This window comes from Cryptotermes secundus, unplaced genomic scaffold (genome assembly GCF_002891405.2).
Source record: "Cryptotermes secundus unplaced genomic scaffold, Csec_1.0 scaffold135, whole genome shotgun sequence".
Classification (NCBI taxonomy): Eukaryota; Metazoa; Arthropoda; class Insecta; order Blattodea; family Kalotermitidae; genus Cryptotermes; species Cryptotermes secundus.
The window spans coordinates 80,067-100,374 of NW_019730104.1; the positions used below are offsets into that span (position 1 = coordinate 80,067).

A 20,308-nucleotide genomic window follows, 5' to 3' on the forward strand; every position below is an offset into this window, starting at 1 on the left:
GAAAGGGGCCAATTTCCAACACCTGATTCATCACGGACCTACTCTTAGGAGACCGTTAGGTCGTACCCTCTCAATCCACCCCGGGTCAGAAAGACTGAAAGCGTGTGAACCCCAACTTTCGCCGCAAACAGCTGACCAGTGGAGGAATGAGAAATCTATCAAACCCCTCCCCCTTCTAAAATCAGCCAACCCGGAAATTGGGAAAATGGCAACGAGGTGTTCCTCAAATTTTGGCAGTATCTCTGAATCTGCAAAAGCAGTCAGTTCCTTTGGGGAGTCTGGTAAGAACAGTTGAACTGGCCGGACGCGCCTGCTGTCTCACTCGTCTATTAAGTAAAATTAGTGTTCGAGCAACGTGAGATAATAGTAAAAGTAACGCACGGAGTGGTATCTGAGTGGCGTTCAGATTTAAATCAATAAAGTTTAGTGTTGCCTAGTGTTTGTGTGTCCCGCGTGTTTTTTTCCCCTCGTCGGAGTAAGGCCCTAAACGACCTGAGCCAGAGTCTCACGCAAACCACTACTAGCCCGATCATCATCAGCTCTCGCCCCGTCCACCTTTTCCCTTCACTTTGCAGCTGTACCCACAGTTGCTGGCGCCCATAACCATCCAGTCCAAGTCCCGGACCGGATACCCTTTCCATAGTGAAGAGAAGTGGTGGAGTTGGAGAAGCGGTGGAGCCAGCTAAAGCCGACCTAGCTGCAAGCTCCACGATCAACCGGTGTGGCTAGAGGTTACACAGAGGGGGACGGTAAGAATACTATGCCCTCAATACGTGTATTCCTCTCAATCTGAGCACTATATATATTGCTGCGTTTTGCATGGCCGTAGGTGCAAGGCCTCATGCATGTGGCATCTCAAATTTTTGTCTTAACTCTCGCAGACGGTGTATGTTGTGTTTCGTTTATATACCCTGTCCTGTGTTGATTCTGACGTGCGCAGACAGGGACTACCTCTCTCGGTAAGGAACAACTGAGCGGGCTTGTTATCTGATGCCGGAAGCAGAATAGTCTCAGAAACGGTATTTTACATAAAAAACTACAGATGGATAATGTCCAAAAACTCAATAATTGTAATAAACACTCTTGTTTGTTCATGAAATGATAATGTCACATCTAGATAAAATACCAGGAGTAAATGTATCTCTTTAAAAGTCTTCCCTGTGCTTAATTAAACACAACGCCAGGAAGACGTATGGGGGAGTGGGTGTGACTTCGGCACTAATTTGAGGTGAGTGGTTACTTTCACGCCCTGCCCGCTTTAGCCCCGTGGGAAGAGCACCCGGTACCCTTTGGATGGGAAGCTGGGTGGGCCCCACAGCCGGTCTGGATGACATGGAGGAATAAAAATTCTTGCCCCCACCAGGACTCAAACACCCGACTCCTTGGTCGTCCAGCACGTAGTTAGTCGCAATACTGAGTTATCATGGCTCTTACATGTATATCAGTAGGCATGCCAGTACATTTAACCCAAGATTTGAGGTATAAATACTACAGTTTTTATTTTTTTTCGGAAAGTAGCCGTCAGCTGTCTGGCAGGATTGCCTATCATAATGTGTTTCAACATGAAACACTTCTAAAGTAGGTCTATAGTGAACGCGTATCGACTAGCATTGCAATTTAAGAATACTGCTATATTATTTTATACTACCTTAATGTTGTTCAAAATGGCGACAGCGTGGTTAGACTCACGCGAACGTCCACTCAGTTCTTAATGGCCTCGAAAGCCTCTTAAACGCTGAAATTCTACTTTCTATAGCAAGTCACAGTCTGGGTTCAAACTGTAATGTTAACTTCGCGACACTTTTTATATCATGACAATTTATTATCCCAATTACTCTATCGTGGTCTTTTACGTTTTCTGCATCTGGTCACTTACATCGTGAAGTGATACTGTCTCAGAAACTATTTTTACCCAGGTTATTCATATCTATAATAAACTGTGCACCATTTCCATTGGTCAGATAAAATTAGATACCTTCAATTGTCAAAAAAAAGACGGTCAGATAGTTAATTTGAGCAGAAGAATAAGGTGTCTTCAAGTGGGCTGTATCGTTCATAGCCGGAAAAGGGCCAAATAACCCAAAGAAATATGCTTAAAAATTAATGATATCGTTCTGAAGCAATATTTTCCTTAGGTTTTCGTAGTAAAATTTTGAAGCATATGTAATACACAGAAATGTATGGACATTTTCCTTGGTGAAAATGTTATAAGAGGAAAACTTTAATCTTTGCGGGCCTAAATTTGTGTATGCGAAACGGGTAATGTCCTGCAGATGCAACTCTTCAGTATGCTTGGCGTGACCACTGTCCCCTAACCTTACTCACTGCGATTGTTTGTTTTTATGCTGGCATCAACCTCAACAATCCTCGTTCAACTGAAGAACCGAGGGCAGAACTCGAAGCCATTACTGGTAACAATAGTATATTTAGTGTAACTGTTCGTGATTTATGCTTCAGTTTCACGGAAATATAGAGATTGAAGGTCCAACTGAACACATTTCACGTAAGAACAAACTTCCGTGTTTTTAGCAATGTCCAGTGCTGTGCCGTGGAAGCTTTGAAAGTATACGCTTCGAGAACCATATAATTTATTTCTGAAGGTCATGTACTCCCATGGTCTGATCCCCTTATTTACATTTGTTTATGTATGCATTTCCTAACTCCTTAAATCTGATTGCGATCGTAAATTCCAAAGTTTCTGACTCCAGTTTTAACGAAGTTAAACTGTCTCATTGAAACAGCAGACAACTCTTGTCACATATTCATAATATTTGCATATTTGCTTTGGTGGTTCAACCTATCTCGGTGTTGTTACAATTTCCCATTATGTACATATCAGTTCATAATATACAGAGTGTTCTTTTCATCATCTGTTCACTCACTCAGGAAGCTAAGACCTTCTTGAGAATCTGCAAATTGTTGAGATACTCAAGAACTTCCCAGAATTTTATGGAATCCGAACGTTCATTACTGTGTTCAGAAGAGCCCTCCACCGGTCCCTATCCTGAGCCAGATCAATCCAATCCATCCCATCCTATCTCTCTGAGATTCAGCATCTGTTATTTTAAAATTTATTAAATTTCTTTGTTATTAAATGCAATTCTATGAAACTTTCAAAAATCGTTCAACACAACTGGGAAATGTATTCGTTGCCACTGGAAATGCTGAACTGAGTGACAAGGTAGCATCGTGTAGGACTAATCGGAAAGTGTCTATTGTGAAAACTGTTACTCTTCGGGTGTTTCTTGTGTTGCTGTTTGCTGTGCGGCAATCGAAGTTCAAATGTAGATAACAGGGGGACCGTGTGATACTCAAGACACCTCCATTTCTGCAGTAGAGCTCTGTACTCCCTCGCAAAAAGGTAACATCTCGCTATTCCATCTTCCGACAAGGGCTGACTCTGCTATTTTCTGTACGGAAACAACGACAAGTTTTCAGGACACAGTTTCCATGACTTACCGGTCGAGACTTCTCTGTGGTGCTAAGCATCGCTAGCTCTTTCTTAGATTTCTTGTTAGTGCCTCCCGTACTACAAGAACTTCTTCCGTAAGAACAGATGTGTTGCTTTTACGTCCCATCGCACATTTATCAAACACACTTCTGTTTCTTCAGACTGTTTAACAATCCGGTAGGGTTTGTCTCTCGGTGGTGCAACACGAACAGGAAATCCTCAGCGGTCTCTCCACACCAACACAAGGACCACCAGAGGGGTAGAAGGGTTTGAAAACAAACGCTTCCCGGTCCCTAACATGCAACTCTATCCCGATAATCAGTTCAGCGTTGTAAACAGCAACTAACGAATTTACCGAGTGTATAGAACGATGTATGAAATTTTCATACAATTGCGTTCAATGACAAAGAGGTTTTATACATTTTAAAACGTTGGATGATAAAAATACATCCTGTATATTTTAAGGATTATTATACTATGTGGACGTACTTGCAAAACAAAAGTGTAAATTTGCTCCAGATTTGATACTCGTTATATGCAAAAGTCTATTTGCATGAGCTGGTTTTACACATCAGATAATGATTTGCTCATCATTTACATAGGGAGTCATAATTTCCTTTAGCAAATCAACATCCCAACAGAGTCAGCCTGGGAAGAGTCACCCACAGACGAGTCCCAGCGTGATCTACTTCGGCTTGCCGTTTAAGCATGACATCAGAGACACACTTCACTTACAACGGCTGTCTGTCGAAATAAGTTACAAATAACTTTACCTATTTAACCCGTTCCTCTCATAACCTACGGTGTCGAGGTTTTTTTTTTCATTTTTAACATTTTAAAGGCGGTAGGACTCCTTGAACGAGTGATCAGCTCGTCGCAAGGCCTCTAAATAAATACAGGACAACACAAACACAAAATAAACACATATACATACCAAACATCCATGCCTTCTGTGAGATTCGAACCCACGATCCCGGCTTTCGAGCGAGCGAAAACAGTGCATGCCTCAGACGGCTCGGCTACCGTGACCGGTAAGATACAGATAAACGGCTATCAATTTAAGTTCAACAATCTTACTTCCGCTAACTCCATAAGGCAGACTCCTCCTTGAGAAATCGATAGCGGCTCAATTCGTCAAGAAATTACGGAACTCAAAGGCTCATTTCCATGTTCATAAAAACCCAACACTGGACCACATCCTGAAACTGCATATCTTGTACCTCTATGATCCTTTTCTTGCGAGTCATTGATAGACAACTTCAGTATCTAAGCCTTATATATCCTCAAATGTTAGAACTACAACTGAAAGATAAATAGGACGGGGTTTGTATGAAAGCAGCAGTAGCCTAAGTCGGGAAATATCCCGGAATTTTCTTTGAGGGCATGAGAAAAACCGTTAGAAACAAGCAGGATAAATGGTATCCCAGTCGAGATTGAAACCGAGTACCTCCAAAGTACGAGTCTAGGTCGTTAGATCTAGATCACCTTGTTCGGTCTTTTAAGATGTATTATACTCCGTTTTACACCTAAGATTTCCATGTGGTCCTTCTTTTCGGGAATTCTGAATGGAAATGTGTATGTAAGATATTAACATAAGGTCTTTCTGTATACAACTCGCTTGTTGCTTCTTTGAAGTATCTTATTTAACAACGTTGTCAACATAGAGTCTATACAGCGTCCACTGTTGCTTCTTCTTCTTCTTATAGCACCAAAGTGTGAGGATTAAAATCTCTGACATGGTCTGACTCAGAATTAATTACGGGAAAATGAACCATATAGACACTCAAGAGGAATCATTAGAAATTTAATCAGATCATCGTAACGCGTTTGTAAACACACAAGAGACGACGGTGCAAATGTGCCCTTGGAATGTCATTAGAAGCTGCGTTCCCTTTACTCGAGAAGTCTGTTTACTTACAGACATATGTAGCCTATGCACTGTAAATCAAGCGGACATGAACAATGCTGTTGACAAGGTACAGTTGTCCCTGTGCTCAATTACGAGTAAGTAGCAAGCCGTGAAGGCGTATGGGAGAGTCGACTAAACTAGATGGAGGTGTGGTCAGGTTCACGTCCCAGCCACTATATTCCCACTGGATGCGGCCAAGGGTTAATGTCTTCTGAAATGCAAACGTTTCGGAGAAATCCACTGACTCCATACTCCACCCTGAATATGGAGGCAGCAAGTTACTCCGAATGATTTCCGAAGAGTTAATAGGCTACACTGTGCCACATAGCAGAAGGCATTAAATTTCATAGCCACTGCCCCGTAATGCTCAAATCTCTCATTATTTCGCATTATTTTTGTCTTGTGTAAATTCTTTAGAACAGGCATGTCCAACTTCAAACAGGTTGTGATCGACTTTTTAGTGTCAAAACTGCCAGTGATCTACCAACCCCTCCTATCGTCGTACCTCGCTTTAAGCAAAAATATGAAGGCCGCGCCATAGCTCAAGCGGTTAGTCGCTGGCTTCCCACCGCGGCGGCCCAGGTTCGATCCCGGGTCTAGTCAAGTGGGATTTGTGGTGGACAAAGTGGCGATGGGGCAGGTATTTTCCGAGTACTTCGGTTTCCCCTGTCAATCTTCATTCCACCAATTGCTCCACAATCACCCTTACCTATTATCTGGGGCTGGTACAATAGGCCAGAAGTGGCCGCAGTACAAGGGACTTACTCCTACCCCACAAGCAATAAAAAAAAAGAACAAAATTTAATGACTCGATAGATTTAGTATTTATCTGCCATAGATATTTTCATTGAAACTGGTCAGGTAATCTGGAGCTTGTAGCATGCGAACAAAAGGGGCGGACATGATTAAATGGGAGATTTCTCAAATCTTTGTTGCAAAGAGCACTTACACAATATTAAAAATCGATGCAAGGATCTGACGTCTACGTGTGCTATAAAAGTGTTTTACTAAATTGTTCTGCGCGGAACTAAAACAGGATCTATATATACTGACTCCTTTCGCCCTTTTCCTTTGGCAGAGAACAAAATAGCTGTTCAGCGTTCGGGAACATCTGGGTACGTACAGCTGAATTGCCAGTAACGGGATGTGGTTCTTGTAACTACAGTACGTGAGGACCATTATTTACTGCGCCAGCGAGCACAAAACCAAAGCAGAAGGAAGCAATTAGCAACAGTATCGTCACAAAAACTGCAAGGAGCTCTTTGTAATTTTGCCTCCTAGACGTTTTATATTTTGCAGCATAAAACGGATAAAGACATGGACTTAGGACGCAGAATATTACCTTCCCCGAAAATAAATCGACCTCAACAGAGCATCGTCACGCAACAGCGAAAATAAATTTACGTATTAACAGCAGCGAAATCATGTATATATATATACAAAACCTTATTCTGATTTCTGCCAATCAATAAAAATTAATATTTTGTTAAGAATAAAACAAATTATATATTTTTATATTTGTGCTTTTATTTCCTTAAAATGTTAACATATGAATATTTTATATTTTTTTACCCTCCCTCCTTGGCTCCAAGTTGCGATTCTATTGATGCATTTCAGAAATGACTTCAAGCTTTCACTTGTATACATCATGTAAAAGTACTACGGAAAACGGTTATTCGTAAAAGGCATATTTGCTACTAAGTATATTGATTGCCCGCAACACAGCTCTTTTTTAATAATTCTAGGATATTCAGAGGGTCAACCAATTGCCTTCATTTTAAATTACACGAACGTTAATTTCTGTGCCACTGGGCACAATTCATAGTTCACAATTTTACAACTTTAAAGTCAATTTTCGTACTATCATAAAATTTAGTTCTATCTCTCTAGAGACTTCTCCCCCCTCCCTCATTTTATGATTAAATTTGTGTATGTATTTTTCATCTCTCTCATCCGTAGTACATTCCTAATTTATGACTATCCTTGATTTTGTTTTGGCAATAATTTGTGGAAAAGAGAACAAGTTACGAAATTCGTCATGTTCCCCCAGTTATTTTCATTACTCGTTGGCCGAACATTTTCTTCGGTATCGAATTCCCGAACAGCTTAATCTGTATTCTTCCCTTAGAATGAGAAACCAAGTTACGCACCCATACAGAAGGCGGATAAGGATACAGTTCTTGTTACTTTAACACTTTTACTCTTTAGATAAGAGTATCTGGAAGCTTCTGAGCTGAATGATAGCGAGCAGTCCACAGATTTAGTCTCATCTTACGTATTCGTCGAGAAATTAGTTTTCATTTGTTGCCGTTGTTCCCAAAAAGACTTAGGCTAGGAAGACACACAGCGACATCGGTCGTTCGACGTCCGTACGGTTCATGTCGCATCAAGTAGTAGAATATAAAGTGTAGTCTTAGCTTTCATACGTGACGACATGCGACATCTACCGTACGGCAGTCGGAGAGCAAAGTAATGTATTTGGTCGCTCTAGTGCGAAAAGGAGGTAAGTAATGGAGCGAATAAGGCCTAATAGCTTTACATGTTCAGAAAATATGAAATTAACACGATGGTGAAGATATAATTTCGAATCGAAGAAACGACCTAGGTCTTTAATTCTACTTGTGTGCCTAATGGTAGCATGGCAAGGCCGATACTCGTTAGTCAGAAAATTGTCTAGCTCGAGTACGACACAATACGCGTTAATTCTCATGGAACTGGCAGCACACCAGTCACTCACGGAATTAATGCCAGATTTGTGTAAGAGGCAATCATGTAGGGAGTCAAAGAGGCGAAATTTTAGAGATTATCATCAAAGATTAAGAATATGTAATTGTTAATAAAGCTTCGTAGTTCATTAATGCATACGTTTAAAAGAAAGGGTCCCAGTCTTGCGGCACACGGGAAATTATTTGAAATGGTAGGAGAGAATATCAGAAAAGCGAACCCAAAATTATCTGTTGGTTATAGCAAGTCTCACGTAACTTCGAACAAGGCCAGGAGCACCAAGAGTGACCTTGAATGCGCAGAAGAAAATTTTCAGACAAGGGGGTGGGTGGGGGAATGCGGGGAAAGCGTGGCCTTATTCAAAGTTACGTGACACTCTCTCTAAGTAACTGTGAAACCAGCACCAAGCCATCAGAGAATCCATGAAGCTTAACTTATGGAAGAGCAGGCTGTGGGGGACGAGGTCAGAAGCATTTTAAAACGCAAAATATGCAGCATCAGCTTGACGCTGATCGCGAAGAACATGAGTCATAAAATCAAGAAACGTTACCAAATTAGTAACTGTAGATTTGAATTTGGAGAAGCCATGTTGGTTGGGTTGAGATTAAGTTTAATGTAATGCAAAATATAACCATGAAAAAATAAATTTAAACAACTTAGAGAAATTACTGAAAAGAGAAATGGGTCTATAGTTGCTCACAGTAGCATGATTTTCTCCTTTGAATACAAGTACAATAGTTGCTCCCTTCCATAGAGTAGGGAAGTACTGCTGAGTCGGACTCAAGTTAAATATATGCCTAAGAATAGGAATGAAAATAACTGAACAGCTTCTTATTACAAACAGAGGGGTATCTTCAAGTCTAACAGATTTAGAAAGTTTTAGTCTCTTAATGGCTTTGCAAATATCTGCATCGGAAATAGGGACAAGTGATAAGAATTTAGAAGATTGCGAAAGATGGGGGATGTCCACAGGGCAATGGTTATTATAAACAGACTGAAAATGTTTAGCGGAAACATCAGCAACTCCATTAAGTGTGCACCATTAACCTCAAGTTGAACAGAACCAGATCTATGATTTCAGAGTCTAGATAATTTTCAGAAATGCTGGGGCAGTAATTTTAAATTGTTACCAATTGACTTCGGGGCGCGCGATAGCGTAGTTGGTTGAGGCGCTATGCTACAAGCCGAAAGGTCGCGGGATCGAATCCCGATGAGGTCATTGGATTTTTTTTTTTCAATTTACCTAGTCCTTCCAGCCGCACTATGGCCCTGGGGTCGACTCAGCCTGTAACAGAAATGAGTACCAGGAGTATTCTTGGATTATTCTTGGGGGTAAAGGGTGGCAGGCGCGTAGGGTTGACAACTTTACCGCTGTCTATGAGCCGATTGTCTAGAAAATGTGGGAACCTCAACATCTCACAACCCTATGGTCCTCCAAGGCCTGTTATAGGGATACCTTTACATGACTTCAAAAATGTAAGGCTGCCAGACTTGATAGTGTTCTTAACAAGCTTTTGGTACAAGGCGATTTGTCATAAAAGAAATCATATGATTTCTTTTTGAAACAACGGCAGAAATAAGTACTCTTGATAGTGTAATATCTTAAGGCATTAGATAGCCAGGGAGGGAATTCGAACTTGAGGTTACAGCCACGAGGAACTCCCTGCCCCGTGGCATCTCGATCAACAGCACTGAGGCTGGCGACAGCTACATCAACAGAAGTTCCATACTTACCTGACCAATCACACGCAGAAAGAATTTTATAAAGCAAAGTGTAACTGCCAGGTGCAAAATTCTGATAACTGAACTCGAAAATGAAATTAGTATTAACATGAGACAAACAGAGATCAGTACTCAAAGTAGGACGATAAGTATCAGGCTAGACCAAGCCAGAGTTGGCAGAAACAAGTCAGTGAAATTAGCAAAAACTAGGTCAAGAGAGAAGGCTGTCAACATCTTCAACTCACTGCCTAAGGCCAAGAAAACAGGTGGAGTTTAAGAGTAGTGGCAGTCAGGCAGAGAGGACCTGGTCTCCCTGTTAAAACCAGGGGTACTGAAGTCCCATAATAACAAGACGCGAGTACTGTTGTGTCCAGAATGTTTTCAAGACAGCGATAACAGTAGTAACTCCCGGTTTAGTGTTAAGGGAAGAATAATGGTTAAGAATAAGCAAATGTATACCATCAACAGTGGGAATCTCAACTCATACACATTCAGAGCAGCGCTGTAAATCATACCTGTACCTGCAGGAGTCCAAGTTGGGGAGAATGTCTATAGAACGACGGTAAGACCACTAAACGGCTTCTTAAACACTTTCTTGACAAGCTTGTTTTTCCTTACGGTGAGGAGGTGTTAGCCCCACGCCTACCCCCCCCCTACCCCACCAGCTGGAGGACCGCCCATTGTCGACTGTCCGCGACTGCTTATTCAGTACACTTGGTCGTCGACTTACGACCAACTTCCGTTCTGACTGGCAGGTCGTAAGTCGATCTGGTCGTATGTCGGCCATATATTTATTAATAGTATTTTTTAACCTTTCTAATCTTTTTATCATCTTTATAATTTATTTTTAAAAACTTTTACATTTTAATATTTTATTTTTCATTTTTTGTGGTCGTAAGTCGTATAGGTCTTAAGTCGACGACCAAGTGTATAGTCGTAGCTAGCCTCCGTGAGTAGCTGCACAATTGGCGGCTCCTCAAGAAGACCTCAGCTCCATGACTGACTGAGTGAAGACTGATAAACGGAATATCTATTGGGAGATAAACTGTGATCACAGTGTACGTCGTTGAGCCACGCCTCGGACAGACCAGTGATTTCGAAATCGGGGGAGTAAACGTCATAAAATTCAAGTTCCTTCGTCCTGAGACCTGTAACATTTTTATAATAAATTTTGAGACAGTTGCCGAAATTCGTACGAGATTTAGCCGAACCACTCATGCTTGGATCGTGGATGTCGAGCTGTCTCCATCACGCGCTGATTCGCTGCAGACTTACTGCAGCAGTGGGAGCTCCCGCTTAGGATGTACTGTGGGTAAGTATCTGGTAAGGCGCAAGCTTACCGTAACATGAAGCAATTAAGCGACCAGAAGGCCAAACACCAGTGTCATTTATTAGAGCAAATTCGTCCTCCATAACGAAAATATGAAAAGAATGATACGAGTTGAATTTAGTTTTGAGTCTGGTACAGACAAACTTTTTACTCTCAACTCGTCCTTCAAGTACTTGTGTACATCATTAAGAGTACCGTCGTGGGCTAAACCGAGAAACAGATTTTTTTTTTGACATCCCAAGTTTTATTGTGTAATCTGTATAGATACATTTAGCAGAATGGTTTGAAAAGTATCTACGATGTCATGGGGAGAGACACACAGTAGTGCCTCTCCGTGGAGTGTGGATAGTCCTGTTGGGGCTGTAGGGAGTGTTCCTAAAGCTAACTTATTTACTACACTACAAGCTACGAGAAACAGATAGTATCTTAAACTTTTCAGTTTTTGTAATGACAGATAAGGATAGAAAGTTTCGAGCACCGATAAGCGGCTGTCTACAAGAGTAACTTTGTTAACAGCAGCAATTCCAGCAGGATTACTGGTGGTCCGGTCTTCTTTTTGTACGTGACGAGTTTAAAGTAGCCAGGATCAGATAGCGCTGTAGGCCCAGAGGGTGAAATTCCAACCGTAGCAACATCGCTGTATGACAATTAATATGACAATAATAATAACTGAAATGGTTGTCTCAGAGATAACGGACTTGACTAGTATTCGAGAGATGGTGTGTTCGAATGTCGGTCTGATTATCCGCTATCCTGACTGACGCTTTTTTGTAGTTTTGTATTTTATCCAGATAAACACTACAATAACACCTTATTCCCTCTTATTCGACGCTGTATAGTCTAGCTACACAAATAAGTAAGACACTAATAATAATTCGATTAAATTCTTTTTTAATTACGTGCAAACTTAACAGCCTGGAAGCAAATTATGAAGTTAGTAAAAGTACGTGCAAAGAAACAACAAAAATATTACAAACGAAATACAAAGTAAGACAGTTTATATAATGACGATGATAATAATAATAATTCCGTGATTTTAGTCCACAAGCGAACTATACCGACCGAGCGACCGCCCCTTGTCGGCGAAGTTTAGTGCCAACATTTGCGGATAGAGGGTGTCGCGTGGTCAGCGCAACGAATCCCCACGGCCGTTAAACTCGATTTTCTAGACCGGAGCCGCTATTACCTTGAAATAACTCCTCAATTATCATCACGAGGCGGCGTACACATCGCCTATGTGGTCTAGTAGTGAGCGTTCCTGGCTACAGATCCAGAGGTCCGGGTTCGATTCCCGGCGCTAGATTTTTTTCTGAGAAGTAGTGGGTGTGGAACGGGGCAATAATAATAATTCCAATAAAAATTAAAGTTTTCATTAACATACGAGATAAGTAAAATTAGTACATTTGCAATGGTTATGTCATAGTGCGGCGAGAAATTATGATATTCATTCATACATACATGTACATACACGTAGTAATAATAATAGTAACAACAATTATAATATATTACAAAATATGATTATGGAGAGCGTTCGTGGATCCGAATACGGCAACGTCCCTGTAAACAACACTAGCAGCAGATGCACATCTAGCAGAAGGACAATTTTTACGTGAGGAGCAAACATCGAACAAAGCTAAATCTCTGTTATACCGAGCAGGAACTCGAAGACCAACAATTTCCAAAATACAAGGACATAATTTAGAACCAAGGTAAACTTGAATAAGAAAGAGAGCATCGAGACGATGCCTCCTAGTACGTAAGGTTTGCAATTTTACTGCTCCAGAGCAAGAGAATAGTTGTAATAGGCTTGTGGGAAGAAAAGTTTAAAACAGAGGGCCACAAATCTCTGCTGGATGCGTTCCTAATTACTGTCATCAGTTGAGGCAAATCCAGACAACGGACGCATATTCAAGCACGCATCTAACTAGTGTAATATATAACCTGTGCATACATTCAAGACATCAGAAGGTGAAGGTAATACTACGAACTAGACCCGAGAGCTTAATGCGATGAGAAAAAATGTTCTACGTGGTTGTGAAAATAAAGTTTCCTGTCAATAAATATTCCCAGAAATTTAATGGAGTCAGTCCAGGTTTTGGAGGAATTGCAGCGTTAATAATAATACTACGAGTATATCCTGGAGAAGGATATAACTTTAGTTTTACTGATGTTGGATTTCATACAGTCAGCAGTGGAACAACCTTGTATAGAGTTATGTCAGACTCTAGTAGATTGCAGTTTTCAGGAGATATTAATGCCGTCAGAAAAAAGTAGATACTTAGATTGGGCAACTACATCATATAACTCGTTAATAAACACATCGAAGAGCAGTGGTTGAAAGGCAGATCCCTGAGAAACACTGCAGGGAAATCTCTCTGAAATTTCCGGTTGGATAGTTAACTTAAAAACGGTTTCCATAGCCACCTTTAAACCTGAAAGCATTAAGCTTATGAAGCAGAGAATGTGAGACAGAGTCGAATGCATTGCTTAGCTCAAAGTAAATGATATCAACTTGTCTCTGAGAGCCGACTAGACGGAAAATAATATCGACATAAGTTACTAAATTTGTGATGGCGAATTTAGATTTATGCAAGCCGTGTTGATAAGGACTAATTTAAAAATTTTAGATAAGGCAAAACATGGTCACGAACAGAAAATTAAAATAATTTGGAAAGATCATTGATAAGGTATATTGGTTTGTAATTGTTAGCAGAGGCATTGCTGTTTTTGTTGAGAAGATGGACAGTTACTGCTCGCTTCCATTGGGTAGAAAAATTCTGCTGGTATAAGTTTAAATTAAAAATACCAGTATGTTCTTCCACACAGTCTGCTTTTACCGGTTCTCACGGTCTCTTAGCTTGCAAATTTCTTATATTTTTTCTTCTACCCTGAAGATGGAGGCGATACGTTCCTCCGAAACGTTGGTTAACACCACATATATACGGTACCAAATCCCAGAAGACTGCTTTCTTCACGTTTAAGAACAGGTACAAATATCAGTTCAACCCCTAATAATGAATCCAGGGATGTCGTCATCAATTCCAACAGATTTAGATAGTCTCAGGCGCTTAATGGTTTCAAAAATATCCGACTCAGAAAGAGGAGCTAAGGATAAAATTTCAGAAGATGGCGAAAGGGTGCAAAGACAGCAGGACAAGGATTGTTGTATACTGATTGAAAATGCTTTGAAAGTTCATCAGCAACGTCACAATGTTTGATCAAATGCCTTCATCGAGGTCAAGCTGGATAAAAATACAACTTCTTTTCCTAAAGGTCACATATTTACAGAATTGCTTGAGTTGCGACTTTAAATTTTAATCAGTACACTTAAGCCACCTAAGTCTGTCAGAAATAATAGTAGATTTAACTGGCTTACGATGGAATGAAAAATTTTTGTGAAGACAGTGGGGTTTCCCCCCTTTTTTAAGCGTCTGTAAAAATAATTCTTCTCCGTAATATAATACCTCAAGCAACTAGAGTGCCAGTGTGGAAATTACGACTTGTACTTTTTTTTTTTCGTTGGCACTACAGCCCCAGTGGGCCTAGGCCTACCTCCATGAACTTCTCCGTTCACTTTCGGTGTTTCTAGGTCTTACACATTCGGTAGGACTCCTTGGGCGGGCGATCAGCTAGTCGCAAGGCCTCTACCTGTATACAAACACAGAAAAACGCACACACACAAACTAAACATCCATTCCCTGAGTGGGATTCGCACCCACGATCCCGGTTTCGAAGCGAGCGAAGACAGTACATGCCTTAGACCGCTCGGCTACCGTGACCGGCACGACTTGTACTTTAAAATTTTAAATTCGCTTAGTGGGGGGGTGAAGTCCAACTGGGTCCACTCGGCACGACGGCCACTGATTGGCCTATTGTAGCCTGCTCCGGGTGATTACGATGCTGGAGAATTTGGTGGAATAAAGATTGGCAAGGGAAACCGAAGTACTCGGAGAAAACCCGCCCAAGCGCCACTTTGTCCACCACAAGTCCCACTTGACCAGACCCAGGATCGAACCCGGGCCGCCGCGGTGGGAAACCAGCGGCTAACCGCTTGAGCTATGGCGCGGCCAAACGACTTATACTTTACGATGCCACTGAGAATTGCCTGTTCCATGGCATTAAGCAGCATTAAGACTAGCGGCAGTAGAATACACTGAGGTGGTACCATATACACAAGGCCAGTTATAACTTTAGAGAACATTATACGTTCGTAAATCAATGTATATTCCATATACGAGAATTTACGATAGGAATATACGTAATTCTGGATACAAGCGGTAAAGGGCAGATAAATATTGATTATCAGTGGGGGGGTGATAACTGTCAGGCTCTACCGGTCCAGAGTCTGCAGGAGTAATAGACTTAAGACTTAAAAATTAAATAAATTAATTACTGCTGCCAACAGTATCAGTGCACTGGCTAAGGTTAAGAAGATATGGGGGCATAAGCATTCATAACATTAACAAGGACTTCCAATAAAAAAATTATAAAATGTAGACGAGTCTGAGGGTGAGAGTGAGGGTGATGAAAATAATGACGAATAACAAAAAGAAGAAAGTTGGTGGGGTGGTTGGAAGGAAACTTTTCAAGAACGTATTGTGTGAAAGTGAATTATTTAAATTCCATACCGTATTTGATATGCGAAAGTTGAGACCTGCTTTGCTTACTGCAGTGTCAGGCGAAGTAGTACACAGTCTGCATTTCTCTTCAGAATTCCAGATAATATAGAGGTCCTATGTTCGTAGAATTAAAATAGTTTCACTGCATTCAGGTCTCCCGAGGAGAGCCAAGAAGAAGTTTATGCTATGTTATTGTGGAGAGCGCATCGTGCACAATGGTAAGACGTGTGCTGAATTCATTCTGTCAGAACAACTTGCTTCTCATCGACTATTCCGATCTCGTAAATTTCCAGACCCTGTTAAGAAACGAAACCTTATGGCCCGTATAAAATACATGTACGTCTCAACCACTGTCCGTTTTAAGTGCACAATTTAAGTGTCTCTCGACTCTAGTGTCTTAGGGTGTTATTAATATCAGAATATGCAGAATTGTTCGAGGTGCAACCGTAATTTCGGGGTCATCTGACAACTATGAAGAACCTATTATCCTGGACCGAAGGAAGCCGCAAGGGTAATATCATATTTACGCATGTATAAGCCGCAGATTTTTTGCCAAAAATTCAAGAGGAAAACTGGGGTGCGGCTTATATTCGAAATATTCGAAATCACACACATTTTTTTCGTCAACGTCGAATTTTCTCCCTGCTGCTCGATTTCCGTGTTCTTGTGCGTAACGCACCACTTGAAGTTTAAATTTAGACGTATAATCTGCTCTTACTCGACCCATGTTTCACTCAGAACTAACCAGGCAAGTCAAGTAAATGCGAAAAGGTTATAACTCTCCCCCGTAATGCCTTTGTTCCGAGCGGTACCGTTGTTTTCGCTAGTTGCGAACTTAGGAATGTTAAACGTTGCCAAATTTCGGAATAATTTCTACTCCTGAAATAATATTTCAAGAAAATTATTTTTTCCATAATTTCTGTCTGAAAATTGTGCTGCGGCCTATACACGCACGCGGCCTATACATGCGCAAATACGGTAATTTAAGAAGTCTGGTCTCACTGTAGAGATTCGAAATACAGACTCTCGGGTATGTATCATACCGCCATGAAGTTTCTCATACTCGTAATGCTAGCCAGAAGAACATAAAATTGTACAGCTATTCCTTTGCGTACAGTGCGTTCAAATAGACGCGTAATTCATTGAAGAAATGAACATCAGTGAAACATAAAGCGGTGCCCATTTCCTTTCTCATATAACCGTGGAAAACAAATCGTATTACAACGTACTACATGCTGATACTATTGGTGCTACGATTACAGAATCTTTTAGAAGGACATGAAGCGAAGGTTTTCGTGATTGAAAGGGTTACGGAAAAACTAGGTAACGACTGAAAATTATTTTGGAAGTAGAAAACATCCCGGAAACAATCACAAGTTTAAGTTCTAGGAAGAAGAAATATTTTACTTTCCTTCATACGACATGAACCGCATAGAAAACGATGACTGCAGGAATTCTTCGTTGCTGTGGGAACGTTGTTACCGAGTTATCTAGCAAAGACAGGGGGATACAGATACGAACACACACGACACACGCGTCCAATAATTCTTCTACTTTTGCTTGTATTCATTGCCTAGTAATGAGCGGTTGCCTAGCAACTGATGGAAGGGATTTATGAAATACTCCACTGGGATGAGCTCAGGTGCCATGATATACGTACCTTACTTACTCATGGAGCTGAGCCCTTCTTGAGGAGCCGCCAATTCTGCAGCTACTCTAGAATTTCCCAGCATTTTATGGAACCCGAAGGTTCATCACCGTGTCCACAAGAGCCCTCCACTGGTCCCTATCCTGAGCCAGATCTATCAAATCCATACCATCCCATCCTATCTCTCTAAGATTCATTCTAATATTGTCCACCCACCTACGCCTTGGTCTTCCTTGTGGTCTCCTTACTTCTGGCTTTCCCACCAATATCCTATACGCATTCCTCGTCTCCCCCATTCGTGCTACATGACCTGCTCACCTCATCCTCCTCGACTTGATCACTCTAATTATACTTGGAGAAGAGTACAAGTTATGAAGCTCCTCATTATGCAATTTTCTCCAACCTCCTGTGATTTCATCTCTCTTTGGTCCAGATATTCTCCTCGACCCCCTGTTCTCAAACACCCTCAGTCTATGATATACGTACCACAACTCATAAAGATTGGTTCATGCATTAGAAAGTTAATAGGATGGATTCGCAGAGACACAGTTACACAGACAGAATGGAGATCGCATAAGCCTACTTTAGGAAAGCAGGCTAAAAACTAGTTAAATGTGTAGCGACAGTTGCCTAATGATGTGCAATACAGAAAAACCTAAATTGTATTAATCATTAGCGGAAAAGGAAAGTAATTTAAAAAACTGCCTGACTTGTTTCTCAAACAATTTTTTTTGCAAGAGGAATTAACGGAAGTTTCCTCTATGTTTAGAACTTTCAAACTAATTAAAATATTGTGTACGTTACTTAATCCTATTATACAATTTGTGATGGCTGCTATTTCATTCACATTCGTCCGCACTGTTCTTATCTCGCAGCGACGGGCAAGCCACGAAACGTTTCTTCATAGACCTCTTTAACATAACTCGTCTTCAGGCAATTCGTGCTTGTTTGTTTTTTCGTTTCAGCAGATCGTCCATATTCTTCCTCTTTATTGGGATACTGAATGTCTCTGTCGACTGAGTGGCATTCCTTCATCGTATTCTGGAGATCACGGGCTCAATATTCCGCTCGGACACCAGCTATCCTGACTGAGGTTATTCGTTGTTTTCTTCAGTTTCTCCAGACAATAGTCGGGAAATACACGATTGCGTCATTCCATATCCTTCCCAATTAATTATTCACATATTAGTCAGTCTATAATGTCGACATTATACAATCTAAGAAATCTAAAATGACTTAAATAACCCCAAGATAAAGAAAAATTGATTTGGATGGAATGCGCCGAGGATCAGAACTTCGCCGTTTAAATTTCGCAATCAAACAAAAAAAAACTTCGAGGTTTTAGTCCGCAAGCGAACTATACCGACCGAGCGACCGGCGCTTCTCGGCGAAGTTAGGGCCAACTTTTGCGGATAGAGGGTGTCACATGGTCAGCGTAACGGATCCCCGCGGCCGTTGATCTCGGTTTTCTACACCGGAGCCGCTATTTCCTTGAAATGGCTCCTCAATTATCCTCACGAGGCTGAGTGGATCCCGTTACAGACCCACTACCTCTTAGAAAATATGGTAGCGCCGGAAATCGAACCTGGACCTGTGGATCTGTAGCCAGGAACTCTGACCACTAAACCACAGAGGCGGTCCAATTTCGCAGTTGGAGGATCAAATATCTTTGTGCCTAATACTAACCGCTGCTAGTGTGACAAAAACGTTTAAACTGATTTCTTTCAATACCTATAATCTGAATATCTGGAATACTTCAACAGATTTTAAAGAAGGTATGTTCTTCTTTTAAGAAAGCGGCCATCATCTCTTGAAATCAATATTCGGGCAACACAACGGAACTGAAGATATCCCAAGATTTACAGGAAACTTTGCAGCGCTTGAAGTATATATACTATATACGTATATAACATCATGTTCAGGTTTTAACCTAAATTATTTCCTTAAGGAGACCGTGCATGCTTACGACTTCACCATGCTCTTTACGTGTGCTTATATCTGTGTCTGTCTATTCATTCTCCCATTTAATTTTTGACCCAACTGGCCAAAATTCACGAACGTAGGGTGCACTATACCACTAGTGGGCACCCCAGTGTCAAACAGCTTAATTTCATAGCGTAGGCAACAAGAGAATTGTGGATATACGAATTTCTACAACAAGGACCACAAGCAATACTTAACTTTTTATCGTGAAATAATTTGACCTAACATAGACATACACTCGAAAAAAATTACAAGTTCTGTTAAGGTTAATTTTTCTTTTGTACAATGTAAAATAATTCAAATAGGATTCGATGGGCAGGAATGTAGCATGCATGGGGAAACAGGAACGAATATAGAATTTTGATGGGAAAACCAGAAGGGAAGAGACAACTAACATGGTCCAGACGTAGATGGTGGGATGATATTCAGATGGATCTCGGAGAGATAGGATGGGGGTGGTATGCACTGGATTGATCTGGCTCAGAATAGGGAGCAGTGAAGGGCTTTTGTGAAAACAGTAATGAACATTCGGGTTCCATAAAATGCTGGATAGTTCTTGAGTAGGTGCGCAACTGCTGGTTTCTCAAGAAGGGCTCATCTCCATTGAGTTAGACTATAAAGTAATAATATGACGATCGAGCGAAAACTGTTTTTACTTTGGATTCTGAAGGCGATAGCTCGTGAACAACTGGAGCTAGGCAAGTGCAGTGTGGCATGGAGAGGCACCATAAGCATATTTACAAATTATTTGTGAAACGTTGTTTGTAAATCTATAATTACAAAATTGGCCATTCTACGAAACACTGATGTTTGTCGAACAAACTGTGAGCACAGAAAATCTGTACAAATTATGTTCTTCCTAAAATTAAAATGATACAAATAATAATAATAATAATAATAATAATAATAATAATAATAATAA

The 20,308-nt window shown here is 40.9% G+C and overlaps 1 protein-coding gene across 8 annotated transcripts in view; it reads left to right on the plus strand.

Annotated features, from left to right (window-relative positions):
• Positions 1-20,308, plus strand: part of LOC111866025 (allatostatin-A receptor) — a 421,775-nt gene that overhangs the window by 20,622 nt on the left and 380,845 nt on the right. The gene's annotated exons all lie outside the window — the stretch shown is intronic.